This window comes from Microplitis mediator, chromosome 11 (genome assembly GCF_029852145.1).
Source record: "Microplitis mediator isolate UGA2020A chromosome 11, iyMicMedi2.1, whole genome shotgun sequence".
NCBI classification, from domain to species: domain Eukaryota; kingdom Metazoa; phylum Arthropoda; class Insecta; order Hymenoptera; family Braconidae; genus Microplitis; species Microplitis mediator.
The window spans coordinates 5,123,371-5,146,191 of record NC_079979.1 but is presented as its reverse complement, the minus strand read 5'-3'; positions in this window follow the sequence as shown (position 1 = coordinate 5,146,191).

Below are 22,821 nucleotides of genomic sequence, written 5' to 3'. Positions count from 1 at the left end.
TTTAATGGAAAAATTTATATATAAAAACCTTCCTGTAATTTATTACTTGCTATATTATTTTCAAAAAATAAAAAATTATTACTTTCAACAATAAAATATTACGTGCTATCAAATTTGATCTTAATAAAATTATTAATTTTCTCATGATTCAAATTGGCCTGCTCTATTTTAAGCTGCTACGGTTAACGTGAAAAATCTATACTATTCTTATTGCACTAGCAAAGTGAATAAAAACTTGGATTAGACGTTTCGTTTCTGACAATATCAATCATGTATTAAAAATATTAGCGTATGATAAATTCTTAGGCTACAGAAAACTTTAAAAGCCTTGTTATTAATTTTACCTAAAATTATTATCAAAGTTGAAAAATTATTTACAAAAATAATTATATACCCTCGTAAAGAAAATCTATTATACATATTACGAGTAAATGATTTAATTTTTTTTTTTTTTTTGTCAATAATTAACGTAAAAAAAAGTCATAATTATAAATTAAAAAATTATATCTCATCAAATATATGAAAAACAAAAGGATTACTCGACCTTGGCATCTTCCTTTTGGTCGAGTAACGGAGTAGCAGTTGCCTAGTGTGTTTCTACACTTCTGATCCAGTATGGAAGTGCATTACGCTTCCCCCGATCAGAGCTACCCCTTCTTTGCAGGCAGTTTGTTATTTTTATAGTCATTTTTTGCCTAATGATTCTCTTCTTTTGAGAACCATTTCCTTGGCGTAAGACGTAGATTTCCTTTTTTGCGCATTTTGTCGATCCTGTGTATCCTGATTGACTGCTACGTGCAAAGAACCTTTAGGCATCCAACATGACTTTGTCCGAAGTGCCCATCAACGTCTGTCTACAAAATGTTATATATTGAAACTATACGTTTCACGAGTATCTGCGAGAAACAATTGAAAAGTGCCATCTACAGTGTCTTATCGTATTAGAAAAACTATGATATCAATTTAAATTTTTATTTTAAAAAAAACGTTCAAGTAATTAAAACTATTTAAGTAACAACAAATGGATAACTTTTTTTATATTGAAAAAAAAAAAAAAAATTTATTTCGAGCCTAATAGAAAAGTAGCAATTATTCAACTTTTTGTTTTCAATTCAACAAGTCCATAACAAAAAATTGACAAATCAATAAACGAATATACGCAAGATATAAAATTTGCAAAAATTGCCTGAAATAAACGCCAAATACGTGCAAAATATTCGAAATTTGTCTTGGATTTTATGTCTGATGAATATTTTTGATGTTGATATTTAGTTGTGCAGCCAGAAGTTACATAGGCTTAAGTTACTGCAACTTAACGAAAATGAATAGACATCTAATTTTTGACTGGATATTCTAGACCATCACGGGATTAGTAACATCTAGAAATTTTTCAGATCCTGTTTTTGGTTAAAGCTGTATCTGTTTTATCTACTACTAAACTACGAAAATTTTCTGTCATGATTAAAAAATTTATACAAACTACGGTTGGAATGCAATAAAACGATGCTACGAAAATTTTTAATAAAAAAATTTGCAGTATGAAATTTAATTTGTCACAGCATAAGATACTAATTTTTGCACTATATCTGATTTATATTACATATTATATACGTCAATAACTCAAAATTTAATGGAAAAATTTATATATAAAAACCTTCCTGTAATTTATTACTTGCTATATTATTTTCAAAAAATAAAAAATTATTACTTTCAACAATAAAATATTACGTGCTATCAAATTTGATCTTGATAAAATTATTAATTTTCTCATGATTCAAATTGGCCTGCTCTATTTTAAGCTGCTACGGTTAACGTGAAAAATCTATACTATTCTTATTGCACTAGCAAAGTGAATAAAAACTTGGATTAGACGTTTCGTTTCTGACAATATCAATCATGTATTAAAAATATTAGCGTATTATAAATTCTTAGGCTACAGAAAACTTTAAAAGCCTTGTTATTAATTTTACCTGAAGTTATTATCAAAGTTGAAAAATTATTTACAAAAATAATTATATACCCTCGTAAAGAAAATCTATTATACATATTACGAGTAAATGATTTAATTTTTTTTTTTTTTTTTGTCAATAATTAACGTAAAAAAAAGTCATAATTTTAAATTAAAAAATTATATCTCATCAAATATATGAAAAACAAAAGGATTACTCGACCTTGGCATCTTCCTTTTGGTCGAGTAACGGAGTAGCAGTTGCCTAGTGTGTTTCTACACTTTTGATCCAGTATGGAAGTGCATTACGCTTCCCCCGATCAGAGCTACCCCTTCTTTGCAGGCAGTTTGTTATTTTTATTGTCATTTTTTGCCTAATGATTCTCTTCTTTTGAGAACCATTTCCTAGGCGTAAGACGTTGATTTCCTTTTTTGCGCATTTTGTCAGTCCTGTGTATCCTGATTGACTGCTACGTGCAAAGAACCTTTAGGCATCCAACATGACTTTGTCCGAAGTGCCCATCAACGTCTGTCTACAAAATGTTATATATTGAAACTATACGTTTCACGAGTATCTGCGAGAAACAATTGAAAAGTGCCATCTACAGTGTCTTATCGTATTAGAAAAACTATGATATCAATTTAAATTTTTATTTTAAAAAAAACGTTCAAGTAATTAAAACTATTTAAGTAACAACAAATGGATAACTTTTTTTATATTGAAAAAAAAAAAAAAAAATTTATTTCGAGCCTAATAGAAAAGTAGCAATTATTCAACTTTTTGTTTTCAATTCAACAAGTCCATAACAAAAAATTGACAAATCAATAAACGAATATACACAAGATATAAAATTTGCAAAAATTGCCTGAAATAAACGCCAAATACGTGCAAAATATTCTAAAATTTGTCTTGGATTTTATGTCTGATGAATATTTTTGATGTTGATATTTAGTTGTGCAGCCAGAAGTTACATAGGCTTAAGTTACTGCAACTTAACGAAAATGAATAGACATCTAATTTTTGACTGGATATTCTAGACCATCACGGGATTAGTAACATCTAGAAATTTTTCGGATCCTGTTTTTGGTTAAAGCTGTATCTGTTTTATCTACTACTAAACTACGAAAATTTTCTGTCATGATTAAAAAATTTATACAAACTACGGTTGGAATGCAATAAAACGATGCTACGAAAATTTTTAATAAAAAAATTTGCAGTATGAAATTTAATTTGTCACAGCATAAGATACTAATTTTTGCACTATATCTGATTTATATTACATATTATATACGTCAATAACTCAAAATTTAATGGAAAAATTTATATATAAAAACCTTCCTGTAATTTATTACTTGCTATATTATTTTCAAAAAATAAAAAATTATTACTTTCAACAATAAAATATTACGTGCTATCAAATTTGATCTTAATAAAATTATTAATTTTCTCATGATTCAAATTGGCCTGCTCTATTTTAAGCTGCTACGGTTAACGTGAAAAATCTATACTATTCTTATTGCACTAGCAAAGTGAATAAAAACTTGGATTAGACGTTTCGTTTCTGACAATATCAATCATGTATTAAAAATATTAGCGTATTATAAATTCTTAGGCTACAGAAAACTTTAAAAGCCTTGTTATTAATTTTACCTAAAGTTATTATCAAAGTTGAAAAATTATTTACAAAAATAATTATATACCCTCGTAAAGAAAATCTATTATACATATTACGAGTAAATGATTTAATTTTTTTTTTTTTTTTTGTCAATAATTAACGTAAAAAAAAGTCATAATTTTAAATTAAAAAATTATATCTCATCAAATATATGAAAAACAAAAGGATTACTCGACCTTGGCATCTTCCTTTTGGTCGAGTAACGGAGTAGCAGTTGCCTAGTGTGTTTCTACACTTCTGATCCAGTATGGAAGTGCATTACGCTTCCCCCGATCAGAGCTACCCCTTCTTTGCAGGCAGTTTGTTATTTTTATTGTCATTTTTTGCCTAATGATTCTCTTCTTTTGAGAACCATTTCCTAGGCGTAAGACGTTGATTTCCTTTTTTGCGCATTTTGTCGATCCTGTGTATCCTGATTGACTGCTACGTGCAAAGAACCTTTAGGCATCCAACATGACTTTGTCCGAAGTGCCCATCAACGTCTGTCTACAAAATGTTATATATTGAAACTATACGTTTCACGAGTATCTGCGAGAAACAATTGAAAAGTGCCATCTACAGTGTCTTATCGTATTAGAAAAACTATGATATCAATTTAAATTTTTATTTTAAAAAAAACGTTCAAGTAATTAAAACTATTTAAGTAACAACAAATGGATAACTTTTTTTATATTGAAAAAAAAAAAAAAAATTTATTTTGAGCCTAATAGAAAAGTAGCAATTATTCAACTTTTTGTTTTCAATTCAACAAGTCCATAACAAAAAATTGACAAATCAATAAACGAATATACACAAGATATAAAATTTGCAAAAATTGCCTGAAATAAACGCCAAATACGTGCAAAATATTCTAAAATTTGTCTTGGATTTTATGTCTGATGAATATTTTTGATGTTGATATTTAGTTGTGCAGCCAGAAGTTACATAGGCTTAAGTTACTGCAACTTAACGAAAATGAATAGACATCTAATTTTTGACTGGATATTCTAGACCATCACGGGATTAGTAACATCTAGAAATTTTTCGGATCCTGTTTTTGGTTAAAGCTGTATCTGTTTTATCTACTACTAAACTACGAAAATTTTCTGTCATGATTAAAAAATTTATACAAACTACGGTTGGAATGCAACAAAACGATGCTACGAAAATTTTTAATAAAAAAATTTGCAGTATGAAATTTAATTTGTCACAGCATAAGATACTAATTTTTGCACTATATCTGATTTATATTACATATTATATACGTCAATAACTCAAAATTTAATGGAAAAATTTATATATAAAAACCTTTCTGTAATTTATTACTTGCTATATTATTTTCAAAAAATAAAAAATTATTACCTTCAACAATAAAATATTACGTGCTATCAAATTTGATCTTAATAAAATTATTAATTTTCTCATGATTCAAATTGGCCTGCTCTATTTTAAGCTGCTACGGTTAACGTGAAAAATCTATACTATTCTTATTGCACTAGCAAAGTGAATAAAAACTTGGATTAGACGTTTCGTTTCTGACAATATCAATCATGTATTAAAAATATTAGCGTATTATAAATTCTTAGGCTACAGAAAACTTTAAAAGCCTTGTTATTAATTTTACCTAAAGTTATTATCAAAGTTGAAAAATTATTTACAAAAATAATTATATACCCTCGTAAAGAAAATCTATTATACATATTACGAGAAAATGATTTAATTTTTTTTTTTTTTTGTCAATAATTAACGTAAAAAAAAGTCATAATTATAAATTAAAAAATTATATCTCATCAAATATATGAAAAACAAAAGGATTACTCGACCTTGGCATCTTCCTTTTGGTCGAGTAACGGAGTAGCAGTTGCCTAGTGTGTTTCTACACTTCTGATCCAGTATGGAAGTGCATTACGCTTCCCCCGATCAGAGCTACCCCTTCTTTGCAGGCAGTTTGTTATTTTTTGCCTAATGATTCTCTTCTTTTGAGAACCATTTCCTAGGCGTAAGACGTTGATTTCCTTTTTTGCGCATTTTGTCGATCCTGTGTATCCTGATTGACTGCTACGTGCAAAGAACCTTTAGCCATCCAACATGACTTTGTCCGAAGTGCCCATCAACGTCTGTCTACAAAATGTTATATATTGAAACTATACGTTTCACGAGTATCTGCGAGAAACAATTGAAAAGTGCCATCTACAGTGTCTTATCGTATTAGAAAAACTATGATATCAATTTAAATTTTTATTTTAAAAAAAACGTTCAAGTAATTAAAACTATTTAAGTAACAACAAATGGATAACTTTTTTTATATTGAAAAAAAAAAAAAAAATTTATTTCGAGCCTAATAGAAAAGTAGCAATTATTCAACTTTTTGTTTTCAATTCAACAAGTCCATAACAAAAAATTGACAAATCAATAAACGAATATACACAAGATATAAAATTTGCAAAAATTGCCTGAAATAAACGCCAAATACGTGCAAAATATTCTAAAATTTGTCTTGGATTTTATGTCTGATGAATATTTTTGATGTTGATATTTAGTTGTGCAGCCAGAAGTTACATAGGCTTAAGTTACTGCAACTTAACGAAAATGAATAGACATCTAATTTTTGACTGGATATTCTAGACCATCACGGGATTAGTAACATCTAGAAATTTTTCGGATCCTGTTTTTGGTTAAACCTGTTATAACGGTGGGCCCTGGCTACTGCGTGTCCAGATAGCCAAGAACCACAGTTAATTAAATTTCCCGAGATTACTGATTTTACTTAAATTTACTATTATTAATTAGACTTATTTTATTCTAAAATTCTGGTTCCAAAAGACGGGAAATGCTCTCAGGGAGCAGGTACTCGTCCTGACCGGACACGCGGCTGAAAGAAAATCTTTATGCTATGTGACGCTGGTGATAATTAAATTTAATCAAGAAATAACAATCAAACTTATACTTTATTTAACCAATAATCCCAATTTATATACAGTTTCTCCTTTGACTTAAAGCTAATGTAATATTATATATATTTACAATTAATTCAAAGGAATTCGTCGACTCGAAACGCGCGGGAATTTATTGGTGACGAGTGAGAATAAATGAGGAATAATTAATCACGTTGAAGAGAGAGAGAGAAAATGAAAATCTATATTTTGATATACTTGTAATTTGTTGAGAACTTATCAAAATCTTGGTCTGCTTACTGAAGATGCTGGTTGATGATTCTTCTCTGCTTGGTCCTGGTGATGTTGGTGTCCAATAGGTTTCCTCTGGCTCCTGGGATCCGCGTTGGCAGGTCGTCGTACACGAAGAAAAACCACATCACTCACTTTATACACTTGGTTTTATTTAATTGATCGGATAGACGAACTTTAGGTATAATATTAATTTGCTGTATCAAAGCAACACCACGTATCTCAATTAACAAGTTAAATTTTAATTCAAATAAATTATGAAAGACTCAAGCGGAAGGTTTCGTATCACTTCTGATAAGTTGAATAAATTTATTTTAATATATCAAAGACAAGTTCTAATAATTAATTACTTGAGCAGAAAGAATTGTGCGTCGGTGCGTCTTCGCTAACCGAACTCGAGTTAACTTAAACTCACTATATCTTATATACAATAATGGTCGGAAAAGAAATATATATAGTAGACAAATTTAGAGAGTGTAAAGTGGGTAAGACCGATCAGTTACAGCTCTCGAACTTAAGTGTCGTCTTCTTGATCAATCGTCTTGGGTCAGTTCTCTGGGCCACCAACCTGCGTTGACCCCACCTAATTATGCGCAGGGACTAATTTGCGATTACTTGCTGCGCTAAGGCTACCGCCAAGACTCAGCTGAACTCGCAAACGAGAAAATTATACGAGAGAGAGAGAGAGAACAAATAGAAGCGAGAGAGCCTCACTCTCACGTCTTAAAATCGCTGCTGCACGGTTACACTCCCCGTCGCCAGACTTGAGATTGGGGCTCGAAAGCTGAAAAGGACTGGATATTCCCTTTCATATTCAGCAAGTGGGTCCTTCTCAAATCCTGGTTTGGGCAAAACCAATTCTTAGGAATTCCGCTGGTGTGACATAAACAACCTCCAGATTAATTTCAGGTTGTATCTCTTCTGTGACCGCAACAGGCACATAAGCAGTGAGCTCTTCAGCATCTGAGGGTGACGTATCCGCAACCTCCAAAACTTCATCATCCAGTACTAGTGCCTCTAAATAGTCGTTAGTATCTTCACTTGAAGGTCTATGAGAAATCTCAAACCTAATTCCTTAATTAAATAATTATTACAATATGACCATTAAATAAATTTAGAATAATATAAATCTAGTTATCTAGCCTCGAGAACATACAATTTACGATACACAATTCACATTTCACAATATACTATATACAAATTCAATTTACAAAATGCTTAGCAAATAATTACATATCAAATTTTTACAATAAAACTTTCCACTGGTTCAGCCGTATTTTGACAACTAAAGGGCTGATGATTTTATTAACAATGGCTGGCCCCAAGAATTTACTAGCCAAACTAGACGAATGTTTATCAATTTTTTCAATTTTCTATTTGGGTAATATACTGAATCACCCACTTGTAATTTAGGTGGCTCTTTAACTCTCTTATCATGATATACGGCTTGTTTCTCACTTTCTACTTTCATTATCTCTTCTATTTTATGTCGTAGCTGATCAAGACGATTTACTCGATCGCGCCATGAATTATCATCTGAATCTAAGTCATCTATTTCTAGTTCGGTTATTCTACCCGACAGCCGTGGTTCTTTACCATGAACCAAATAATATGGCGACATATGTAATGAAGCATGGTAACTACTATTATAGGCAAGCTGGAATTCACCTAAGTGCTCATCCCACGACGTCTGGTCTTTCGAAATAAATGCCCGTATCATTGGCTTAAGAGTACGGTTAATTCTTTCAACCGGGTTGCTTTGTGGGTGCGCGATCGCTGTAGGCACAGATTTTATTCCCGTTTCTTTTAAATAATCTTTAATTTCATGATTAATAAATTCTTTCCCATTATCGGTGATTAAAAATAGAGGGTATCCCCAACGTGAAAAAACGCGACGAAAACTTTTCTTGACATTTAATCCAGTCTGCTTACGAAGTCTAAAGACCTCAATAAATCGCGTATATAGGTCTTGTACTATTAACACATATTGATAGCCGGTTTTAGATCGCGGAAATGGGCCAGTCACATCGGCTGCGACTATGGCCCAGGGTTCAATTGGTTGTCGCGTGCGCATCGGCGCTTGAGACGAGGTCTGTTTATATTTGACCTTTTTACACGTCTCACAATTATCTACGTACTCGACTACATCGCGATACATACCAGGCCAATAATAACGTGTACGTATCCGATGGTACATTTTATCGCGACCCAAATGTCCCGCATCTGGCACATCATGGTTTGCTTTTAAAATATCGGGGATCTCATTTTCGGTTAAAACCAATTTCCAAGGATCTTGATCATCTACACACTCTTTCAAATAGTCTGGTTTATAGTATTCAAATTTATCTTCTTTATTTACAAGTGGCTCCAATCCACATACATATGGCATCCCAGGAACATTTACAGAACCTGGTTCCTCGGATCCATCAGAACCAATTGACTCAGTAAAATCACTAGCTTCGAGAATTTCCAAAATATTTAGGGGGATTTCATTAAAATTATTCCGATCAAAATTTTCACAAATATCTTTAACTATATTATTAGACTCTGGTAAATTAGCCGTGGGCTGTGCTTCTTCCTTCAAGCCTTCCCATCGGTTAATTTCGTCAGTATTTAAAACAAATAAATTATTTAAAATAGGGCAATCTTCATTTAAGACAGACAAGATATTTAAAACCGATAAACCGTTAACGTTATCGTATATATTACAAAATCGTATGAAAGGATCTTCTTCGATATCCAAAATTTTTAAATTATTAACACCACAAATTTTATTTACATAATCAATACTAATTAAATCTTCAAAATTATTTTTAACACAAATTTTATTTACATAATCAATACTAATTGAATCTTCAAAATTATTTTCAACACAAATTTTATTTACATACTCAATACTAATTGAATCTTCAAAATTAATTTCAACCGTAACAGAACCGCGTAGGTCGCTTAAATCGACCTCAGTCTCAAATTTATTTATCATTAACTATATCGGAGCCAGTAAAATTCATACTTTGATTTTTTTTTTTATATAATTTCACCGATTTGTTCACCACTAGTTTAGAACAACCAGACCGACAGTACGCTCTAAGCCGCCGTCAGGTCTTATAATTAAACCTTTACCAATTAAATTTTCATCAACAAATTCCTCTAATGAACCGACAGTACGCACCGAGCCGCCGTCAGGTTCCAAATTTAAATTTATTAAATCTTCAAAATTAAACTGTTCACTCGGGTCGACAGTACGCACCAAGCCGCCGTCTGACTCCGAATTAAAATTTATAAATTTTTCTGAATTAAATTGAACATTCGGATCGACAGTACTCAATTCTAAGACGCCGTCTGATTCCGAATTCAAATTTATTAAATTTTCGAAATTAAACTTTTCAATAGGATCGACAGTACTCAATTCTAAGACGCCGTCTGATCTTATTAAATTTTATTTACCAAATTTTTATCATAAACTTCATTCACCGGACCGACAGTACTCAATTCTAAGACGCCGTGGTCTCGTTGAATTTACATTTACTGAATTTTTATTATAAACTTCTTTCTTCGGGCCGACAGTACTCAATTCTAAGACGCCGTCAGGTCCCAAAGTTTTATTTACAACATTTCCATAACTACTAGTTTCCACCGGACCGACAGTACTCAAATCTAAGACGCCGTGGTCTCGGGTGTTTATTTACTAAACTCTCATAATATAAATTTCCGACCGAACCGACAGTACTCACTAAACGCCGTCTGGTTCAGACTTTCTATTTAAAATGTTTACAGGATTTGTTTTAAATTTATTTGGTTTGTTTAACCAGTTCACGTGTGAATTAGAATTACTTGGGCTCCGATTTTCCTATATTAGTTGTTTTTTTTTAGATCTTCTTGATTTCGCGCCCTTTTTCCTCGGGAAATCTGAGGGCGAGATTAGTTTATTTGACGACTGAGTGTGACTGGCATTGCCAGCACTGGTCGACTGAACTTCGACGCAATTAGAGTGGTTGTTATTATAATTACTATTTACATTACTTTCAACATGAAGATTAAAAATTGAACAATTATTATTAAAAAAAAAACTGATTACCGCGACTATTACTCGGAGTAAAATTCGAGTTTGCTCTGTTAATATTTATAAAATTAGATTGCCCACGATTTAAGTTAAAATTTATTACTATTTACATTAAGATTATTATTATTATTATTTCTATTATTATAATTATTATTTCCAATCGGGTAATTATTTGAATTAACGTTTGTAACTATATTTGAATTTGAATTATTATTTATTCCGATAGGATAATTATTTGAACTTTTATTTGTGTTTATTTTTAAGTTATTATTTAAATTATTACTGTGGACATTATTGGTTCCACTGGTACCAGGTCATTCATTAACCGAGAGGGCTGAAAATGTCGTAGCCCTGGTGTCTTGCATCAAGTGTCCTGTACTACACTCCCCGTCGCCAAAACTGTGAGTTATGGTGCGAACAGTTTGTGTATTAGATGGTACAGGCACTTGCAAAGTATTCTCGTTGAGGATTCTGGGTACAACTCGATGTTTGAGCTAGAGCAGCTAGAGTTGCTCCTTGTTCAGTCTGTGCGGGAACTGGAACGGTGCCAGGATAAGAAACGGATCCCGCATTGGGCTGAATCTGATGTAAATGTACCGGTGGGGGTTTTTCAATAATTATCCCATCCACAGACGCTCGTAAATTATTATTTTCATCTAAATTATTTAGTTGGTCATTTGACCAAAGTCCAAAGTACTCGACGTTATCGTACTCGTTGTCAAAGGTGGTGAGTGTACCACCCTGGATTGGTCGCCCTGGTTCGACGAACCAACCCCGTCGAATCATTTCCCTACTATCCTGCCTACTCAGCTGTTTTGAGTTTTGGCGCATCAATGGTCGCATGTTACTCATTATTCAAAACAAATTTTATTTTAATTTCCTATCTAATCGATAGCTGTGATCAGCTTACGAGCTCAAATAAACTTAAATTTTAAACAAATATTGCCGAAGCACAATTATAAAATATAAATATATACTCGGATAATCTTTATTTCCGGATTAAAATTTTATTTTATTTTAACCGATGACTAATATTTTAATCATTAAATGACCAGTCTTATTTTGTTTGTTCTCAAAAAAAATTATTATTTTACCGAAATTAACTTCCGGAGAACGTTTATCCGATTACTTGAATAATTATTATCAATACTACAGTGACAGTATTGTTTTTATTTTAATTATTTATTTTATACTAAATTTAATTATTCTTTTAGAGTAAATTTCCGCAAACAAATATCTTAACGAATGTTATTGACCGGTAATTACAAATTTAATTTATTATGATCAAGTAATTTATGTGTGGTGACTCATCTACCAAATAAATTCAAATTACCGGTTATTCGAAAGATGGTTTATTCTAAACCAGTATAAGCTAAATAAGTACTAATTTATTTATTTAAGATTTTATTTTGAATAATATTTTTAGCAAAATTTTATTTATTCTTACGATTTTATTTGGACTGGGCACTGTTACCAAAGAAATTTTATTTTCTTTATTATTTTACAAAAGAATAGCTTTATTTTATTTTATTTTCTTTTCCGGTGTTTACTGTTTGTCTACTAATGACGCGTGCGACCAATGCGTAAGCCGGTGAGTTTCGCTTTGTCTACCCGGCGCTACTGAAATTTATCGATTTTCCTCGTACGCGTTAAATTTTGAATTTTTACTCTCAATTATTTATCTTAATTTTAATAATATTTTATAAAGTTTTGGGCAACCAATGCAATTAGCACACTTTCTGGTTGCAAAAAATTTCTCTCTTCAACGGTTAATAGGAGTATATATAATAAAAAAAAATTTCAAAATTTCTTTGTAATTTTTATAATTTTTAAATTTGGTATTTTATGACTATCACCAGGTCTCAAAATTTCAGGACGAGGAACACGAGTTGGGCGCCATTATAACGGTGGGCCCTGGCTACTGCGTGTCCAGATAGCCAAGAACCACAGTTAATTAAATTTCCCGAGATTACTGATTTTACTTAAATTTACTATTATTAATTAGACTTATTTTATTCTAAAATTCTGGTTCCAAAAGACGGGAAATGCTCTCAGGGAGCAGGTACTCGTCCTGACCGGACACGCGGCTGAAAGAAAATCTTTATGCTATGTGACGCTGGTGATAATTAAATTTAATCAAGAAATAACAATCAAACTTATACTTTATTTAACCAATAATCCCAATTTATATACAGTTTCTCCTTTGACTTAAAGCTAATGTAATATTATATATATTTACAATTAATTCAAAGGAATTCGTCGACTCGAAACGCGCGGGAATTTATTGGTGACGAGTGAGAATAAATGAGGAATAATTAATCACGTTGAAGAGAGAGAGAGAAAATGAAAATCTATATTTTGATATACTTGTAATTTGTTGAGAACTTATCAAAATCTTGGTCTGCTTACTGAAGATGCTGGTTGATGATTCTTCTCTGCTTGGTCCTGGTGATGTTGGTGTCCAATAGGTTTCCTCTGGCTCCTGGGATCCGCGTTGGCAGGTCGTCGCACACGAAGAAAAACCACATCACTCACTTTATACACTTGGTTTTATTTAATTGATCGGATAGACGAACTTTAGGTATAATATTAATTTGCTGTATCAAAGCAACACCACGTATCTCAATTAACAAGTTAAATTTTAATTCAAATAAATTATGAAAGACTCAAGCGGAAGGTTCCGTATCACTTCTGATAAGTTGAATAAATTTATTTTAATATATCAAAGACAAGTTCTAATAATTAATTACTTGAGCAGAAAGAATTGTGCGTCGGTGCGTCTTCGCTAACCGAACTCGAGTTAACTTAAACTCACTATATCTTATATACAATAATGGTCGGAAAAGAAATATATATAGTAGACAAATTTAGAGAGTGTAAAGTGGGTAAGACCGATCAGTTACAGCTCTCGAACTTAAGTGTCGTCTTCTTGATCAATCGTCTTGGGTCAGTTCTCTGGGCCACCAACCTGCGTTGACCCCACCTAATTATGCGCAGGGACTAATTTGCGATTACTTGCTGCGCTAAGGCTACCGCCAAGACTCAGCTGAACTCGCAAACGAGAAAATTATACGAGAGAGAGAGAGAGAACAAATAGAAGCGAGAGAGCCTCACTCTCACGTCTTAAAATCGCTGCTGCACGGTTACACTGTATCTGTTTTATCTACTACTAAACTACGAAAATTTTCTGTCATGATTAAAAAATTTATACAAACTACGGTTGGAATGCAATAAAACGATGCTACGAAAATTTTTAATAAAAAAATTTGCAGTATGAAATTTAATTTGTCACAGCATAAGATACTAATCTTTGCACTATATCTGATTTATATTACATATTATATACGTCAATAACTCAAAATTTAATGGAAAAATTTATATATAAAAACCTTCCTGTAATTTATTACTTGCTATATTATTTTCAAAAAATAAAAAATTATTACTTTCAACAATGAAATATTACGTGCTATCAAATTTGATCTTAATAAAATTATTAATTTTCTCATGATTCAAATTGGCCTGCTCTATTTTAAGCTGCTACGGTTAACGTGAAAAATCTATACTATTCTTATTGCACTAGCAAAGTGAATAAAAACTTGGATTAGACGTTTCGTTTCTGACAATATCAATCATGTATTAAAAATATTAGCGTATTATAAATTCTTAGGCTACAGAAAACTTTAAAAGCCTTGTTATTAATTTTACCTAAAGTTATTATCAAAGTTGAAAAATTATTTACAAAAATAATTATATACCCTCGTAAAGAAAATCTATTATACATATTACGAGTAAATGATTTAATTTTTTTTTTTTTTTTGTCAATAATTAACGTAAAAAAAAGTCATAATTTTAAATAAAAAAATTATATCTCATCATATATATGAAGAACAAAAGGATTACTCGACCTTGGCATCTTCCTTTTGGTCGAGTAACGGAGTAGCAGTTGCCTAGTGTGTTTCTACACTTCTGATCCAGTATGGAAGTGCATTACGCTTCCCCCGATCAGAGCTACCCCTTCTTTGCAGGCAGTTTGTTATTTTAATTGTCATTTTTTGCCTAATGATTCTCTTCTTTTGAGAACCATTTCCTAGGCGTAAGACGTTGATTTCCTTTTTTGCGCATTTTGTCGATCCTGTGTATCCTGATTGACTGCTACGTGCAAAGAACCTTTAGGCATCCAACATGACTTTGTCCGAAGTGCCCATCAACGTCTGTCTACAAAATGTTATATATTGAAACTATACGTTTCACGAGTATCTGCGAGAAACAATTGAAAAGTGCCATCTACAGTGTCTTATCGTATTAGAAAAACTATGATATCAATTTAAATTTTTATTTTAAAAAAAACGTTCAAGTAATTAAAACTATTTAAGTAACAACAAATGGATAACTTTTTTTATATTGAAAAAAAAAAAAAAATTTATTTCGAGCCTAATAGAAAAGTAGCAATTATTCAACTTTTTGTTTTCAATTCAACAAGTCCATAACAAAAAATTGACAAATCAATAAACGAATATACACAAGATATAAAATTTGCAAAAATTGCCTGAAATAAACGCCAAATACGTGCAAAATATTCTAAAATTTGTCTTGGATTTTATGTCTGATGAATATTTTTGATGTTGATATTTAGTTGTGCAGCCAGAAGTTACATAGGCTTAAGTTACTGCAACTTAACGAAAATGAATAGACATCTAATTTTTGACTGGATATTCTAGACCATCACGGGATTAGTAACATCTAGAAATTTTTTGGATCCTGTTTTTGGTTAAAGCTGTATCTGTTTTATCTACTACTAAACTACGAAAATTTTCTGTCATGATTAAAAAATTTATACAAACTACGGTTGGAATGCAATAAAACGATGCTACGAAAATTTTTAATAAAAAAATTTGCAGTATGAAATTTAATTTGTCACAGCATAAGATACTAATTTTTGCACTATATCTGATTTATATTACATATTATATACGTCAATAACTCAAAATTTAATGGAAAAATTTATATATAAAAACCTTCCTGTAATTTATTACTTGCTATATTATTTTCAAAAAATAAAAAATTATTACTTTCAACAATAAAATATTACGTGCTATCAAATTTGATCTTAATAAAATTATTAATTTTCTCATGATTCAAATTGGCCTGCTCTATTTTAAGCTGCTACGGTTAACGTGAAAAATCTATACTATTCTTATTGCACTAGCAAAGTGAATCAAAACTTGGATTAGACGTTTCGTTTCTGACAATATCAATCATGTATTAAAAATATTAGCGTATTATAAATTCTTAGGCTACAGAAAACTTTAAAAGCCTTGTTATTAATTTTACCTAAAGTTATTATCAAAGTTGAAAAATTATTTACAAAAATAATTATATACCCTCGTAAAGAAAATCTATTATACATATTACGAGTAAATGATTCAATTTTTTTTTTTTTTTTGTCAATAATTAACGTAAAAAAAAGTCATAATTATAAATTAAAAAATTATATCTCATCAAATATATGAAAAACAAAAGGATTACTCGACCTTGGCATCTTCCTTTTGGTCGAGTAACGGAGTAGCAGTTGCCTAGTGTGTTTCTACACTTCTGATCCAGTATGGAAGTGCATTACGCTTCCCCCGATCAGAGCTACCCCTTCTTTGCAGGCAGTTTGTTATTTTTTGCCTAATGATTCTCTTCTTTTGAGAACCATTTCCTAGGCGTAAGACGTTGATTTCCTTTTTTGCGCATTTTGTCGATCCTGTGTATCCTGATTGACTGCTACGTGCAAAGAACCTTTAGCCATCCAACATGACTTTGTCCGAAGTGCCCATCAACGTCTGTCTACAAAATGTTATATATTGAAACTATACGTTTCACGAGTATCTGCGAGAAACAATTGAAAAGTGCCATCTACAGTGTCTTATCGTATTAGAAAAACTATGATATCAATTTAAATTTTTATTTTAAAAAAAACGTTCAAGTAATTAAAACTATTTAAGTAACAACAAATGGATAACTTTTTTTATATTGAAAAAAAAAAAAAAAATTTATTTCGAGCCTAATAGAAAAGTAGCAATTATTCAACTTTTTGTTTTCAATTCAACAAGTCCATAACAAAAAATTGACAAATCAATAAACGAATATACACAAGATATAAAATTTGCAAAAATTGCCTGAAATAAACGCCAAATACGTGCAAAATATTCTAAAATTTGTCTTGGATTTTATGTCTGATGAATATTTTTGATGTTGATATTTAGTTGTGCAGCCAGAAGTTACATAGGCTTAAGTTACTGCAACTTAACGAAAATGAATAGACATCTAATTTTTGACTGGATATTCTAGACCATCACGGGATTAGTAACATCTAGAAATTTTTCGGATCCTGTTTTTGGTTAAACCTGTTATAACGGTGGGCCCTGGCTACTGCGTGTCCAGATAGCCAAGAACCACAGTTAATTAAATTTCCCGAGATTACTGATTTTACTTAAATTTACTATTATTAATTAGACTTATTTTATTCTAAAATTCTGGTTCCAAAAGACGGGAAATGCTCTCAGGGAGCAGGTACTCGTCCTGACCGGACACGCGGCTGAAAGAAAATCTTTATGCTATGTGACGCTGGTGATAATTAAATTTAATCAAGAAATAACAATCAAACTTATACTTTATTTAACCAATAATCCCAATTTATATACAGTTTCTCCTTTGACTTAAAGCTAATGTAATATTATATATATTTACAATTAATTCAAAGGAATTCGTCGACTCGAAACGCGCGGGAATTTATTGGTGACGAGTGAGAATAAATGAGGAATAATTAATCACGTTGAAGAGAGAGAGAGAAAATGAAAATCTATATTTTGATATACTTGTAATTTGTTGAGAACTTATCAAAATCTTGGTCTGCTTACTGAAGATGCTGGTTGATGATTCTTCTCTGCTTGGTCCTGGTGATGTTGGTGTCCAATAGGTTTCCTCTGGCTCCTGGGATCCGCGTTGGCAGGTCGTCGTACACGAAGAAAAACCACATCACTCACTTTATACACTTGGTTTTATTTAATTGATCGGATAGACGAACTTTAGGTATAATATTAATTTGCTGTATCAAAGCAACACCACGTATCTCAATTAACAAGTTAAATTTTAATTCAAATAAATTATGAAAGACTCAAGCGGAAGGTTTCGTATCACTTCTGATAAGTTGAATAAATTTATTTTAATATATCAAAGACAAGTTCTAATAATTAATTACTTGAGCAGAAAGAATTGTGCGTCGGTGCGTCTTCGCTAACCGAACTCGAGTTAACTTAAACTCACTATATCTTATATACAATAATGGTCGGAAAAGAAATATATATAGTAGACAAATTTAGAGAGTGTAAAGTGGGTAAGACCGATCAGTTACAGCTCTCGAACTTAAGTGTCGTCTTCTTGATCAATCGTCTTGGGTCAGTTCTCTGGGCCACCAACCTGCGTTGACCCCACCTAATTATGCGCAGGGACTAATTTGCGATTACTTGCTGCGCTAAGGCTACCGCCAAGACTCAGCTGAACTCGCAAACGAGAAAATTATACGAGAGAGAGAGAGAGAACAAATAGAAGCGAGAGAGCCTCACTCTCACGTCTTAAAATCGCTGCTGCACGGTTACACTCCCCGTCGCCAGACTTGAGATTGGGGCTCGAAAGCTGAAAAGGACTGGATATTCCCTTTCATATTCAGCAAGTGGGTCCTTCTCAAATCCTGGTTTGGGCAAAACCAATTCTTAGGAATTCCGCTGGTGTGACATAAACAACCTCCAGATTAATTTCAGGTTGTATCTCTTCTGTGACCGCAACAGGCACATAAGCAGTGAGCTCTTCAGCATCTGAGGGTGACGTATCCGCAACCTCCAAAACTTCATCATCCAGTACTAGTGCCTCTAAATAGTCGTTAGTATCTTCACTTGAAGGTCTATGAGAAATCTCAAACCTAATTCCTTAATTAAATAATTATTACAATATGACCATTAAATAAATTTAGAATAATATAAATCTAGTTATCTAGCCTCGAGAACATACAATTTACGATACACAATTCACATTTCACAATATACTATATACAAATTCAATTTACAAAATGCTTAGCAAATAATTACATATCAAATTTTTACAATAAAACTTTCCACTGGTTCAGCCGTATTTTGACAACTAAAGGGCTGATGATTTTATTAACAATGGCTGGCCCCAAGAATTTACTAGCCAAACTAGACGAATGTTTATCAATTTTTTCAATTTTCTATTTGGGTAATATACTGAATCACCCACTTGTAATTTAGGTGGCTCTTTAACTCTCTTATCATGATATACGGCTTGTTTCTCACTTTCTACTTTCATTATCTCTTCTATTTTATGTCGTAGCTGATCAAGACGATTTACTCGATCGCGCCATGAATTATCATCTGAATCTAAGTCATCTATTTCTAGTTCGGTTATTCTACCCGACAGCCGTGGTTCTTTACCATGAACCAAATAATATGGCGACATATGTAATGAAGCATGGTAACTACTATTATAGGCAAGCTGGAATTCACCTAAGTGCTCATCCCACGACGTCTGGTCTTTCGAAATAAATGCCCGTATCATTGGCTTAAGAGTACGGTTAATTCTTTCAACCGGGTTGCTTTGTGGGTGCGCGATCGCTGTAGGCACAGATTTTATTCCCGTTTCTTTTAAATAATCTTTAATTTCATGATTAATAAATTCTTTCCCATTATCGGTGATTAAAAATAGAGGGTATCCCCAACGTGAAAAAACGCGACGAAAACTTTTCTTGACATTTAATCCAGTCTGCTTACGAAGTCTAAAGACCTCAATAAATCGCGTATATAGGTCTTGTACTATTAACACATATTGATAGCCGGTTTTAGATCGCGGAAATGGGCCAGTCACATCGGCTGCGACTATGGCCCAGGGTTCAATTGGTTGTCGCGTGCGCATCGGCGCTTGAGACGAGGTCTGTTTATATTTGACCTTTTTACACGTCTCACAATTATCTACGTACTCGACTACATCGCGATACATACCAGGCCAATAATAACGTGTACGTATCCGATGGTACATTTTATCGCGACCCAAATGTCCCGCATCTGGCACATCATGGTTTGCTTTTAAAATATCGGGGATCTCATTTTCGGTTAAAACCAATTTCCAAGGATCTTGATCATCTACACACTCTTTCAAATAGTCTGGTTTATAGTATTCAAATTTATCTTCTTTATTTACAAGTGGCTCCAATCCACATACATATGGCATCCCAGGAACATTTACAGAACCTGGTTCCTCGGATCCATCAGAACCAATTGACTCAGTAAAATCACTAGCTTCGAGAATTTCCAAAATATTTAGGGGGATTTCATTAAAATTATTCCGATCAAAATTTTCACAAATATCTTTAACTATATTATTAGACTCTGGTAAATTAGCCGTGGGCTGTGCTTCTTCCTTCAAGCCTTCCCATCGGTTAATTTCGTCAGTATTTAAAACAAATAAATTATTTAAAATAGGGCAATCTTCATTTAAGACAGACAAGATATTTAAAACCGATAAACCGTTAACGTTATCGTATATATTACAAAATCGTATGAAAGGATCTTCTTCGATATCCAAAATTTTTAAATTATTAACACCACAAATTTTATTTACATAATCAATACTAATTAAATCTTCAAAATTATTTTTAACACAAATTTTATTTACATAATCAATACTAATTGAATCTTCAAAATTATTTTCAACACAAATTTTATTTACATACTCAATACTAATTGAATCTTCAAAATTAATTTCAACCGTAACAGAACCGCGTAGGTCGCTTAAATCGACCTCAGTCTCAAATTTATTTATCATTAACTATATCGGAGCCAGTAAAATTCATACTTTGATTTTTTTTTTTATATAATTTCACCGATTTGTTCACCACTAGTTTAGAACAACCAGACCGACAGTACGCTCTAAGCCGCCGTCAGGTCTTATAATTAAACCTTTACCAATTAAATTTTCATCAACAAATTCCTCTAATGAACCGACAGTACGCACCGAGCCGCCGTCAGGTTCCAAATTTAAATTTATTAAATCTTCAAAATTAAACTGTTCACTCGGGTCGACAGTACGCACCAAGCCGCCGTCTGACTCCGAATTAAAATTTATAAATTTTTCTGAATTAAATTGAACATTCGGATCGACAGTACTCAATTCTAAGACGCCGTCTGATTCCGAATTCAAATTTATTAAATTTTCGAAATTAAACTTTTCAATAGGATCGACAGTACTCAATTCTAAGACGCCGTCTGATCTTATTAAATTTTATTTACCAAATTTTTATCATAAACTTCATTCACCGGACCGACAGTACTCAATTCTAAGACGCCGTGGTCTCGTTGAATTTACATTTACTGAATTTTTATTATAAACTTCTTTCTTCGGGCCGACAGTACTCAATTCTAAGACGCCGTCAGGTCCCAAAGTTTTATTTACAACATTTCCATAACTACTAGTTTCCACCGGACCGACAGTACTCAAATCTAAGACGCCGTGGTCTCGGGTGTTTATTTACTAAACTCTCATAATATAAATTTCCGACCGAACCGACAGTACTCACTAAACGCCGTCTGGTTCAGACTTTCTATTTAAAATGTTTACAGGATTTGTTTTAAATTTATTTGGTTTGTTTAACCAGTTCACGTGTGAATTAGAATTACTTGGGCTCCGATTTTCCTATATTAGTTGTTTTTTTTTAGATCTTCTTGATTTCGCGCCCTTTTTCCTCGGGAAATCTGAGGGCGAGATTAGTTTATTTGACGACTGAGTGTGACTGGCATTGCCAGCACTGGTCGACTGAACTTCGACGCAATTAGAGTGGTTGTTATTATAATTACTATTTACATTACTTTCAACATGAAGATTAAAAATTGAACAATTATTATTAAAAAAAAAACTGATTACCGCGACTATTACTCGGAGTAAAATTCGAGTTTGCTCTGTTAATATTTATAAAATTAGATTGCCCACGATTTAAGTTAAAATTTATTACTATTTACATTAAGATTATTATTATTATTATTTCTATTATTATAATTATTATTTCCAATCGGGTAATTATTTGAATTAACGTTTGTAACTATATTTGAATTTGAATTATTATTTATTCCGATAGGATAATTATTTGAACTTTTATTTGTGTTTATTTTTAAGTTATTATTTAAATTATTACTGTGGACATTATTGGTTCCACTGGTACCAGGTCATTCATTAACCGAGAGGGCTGAAAATGTCGTAGCCCTGGTGTCTTGCATCAAGTGTCCTGTACTACACTCCCCGTCGCCAAAACTGTGAGTTATGGTGCGAACAGTTTGTGTATTAGATGGTACAGGCACTTGCAAAGTATTCTCGTTGAGGATTCTGGGTACAACTCGATGTTTGAGCTAGAGCAGCTAGAGTTGCTCCTTGTTCAGTCTGTGCGGGAACTGGAACGGTGCCAGGATAAGAAACGGATCCCGCATTGGGCTGAATCTGATGTAAATGTACCGGTGGGGGTTTTTCAATAATTATCCCATCCACAGACGCTCGTAAATTATTATTTTCATCTAAATTATTTAGTTGGTCATTTGACCAAAGTCCAAAGTACTCGACGTTATCGTACTCGTTGTCAAAGGTGGTGAGTGTACCACCCTGGATTGGTCGCCCTGGTTCGACGAACCAACCCCGTCGAATCATTTCCCTACTATCCTGCCTACTCAGCTGTTTTGAGTTTTGGCGCATCAATGGTCGCATGTTACTCATTATTCAAAACAAATTTTATTTTAATTTCCTATCTAATCGATAGCTGTGATCAGCTTACGAGCTCAAATAAACTTAAATTTTAAACAAATATTGCCGAAGCACAATTATAAAATATAAATATATACTCGGATAATCTTTATTTCCGGATTAAAATTTTATTTT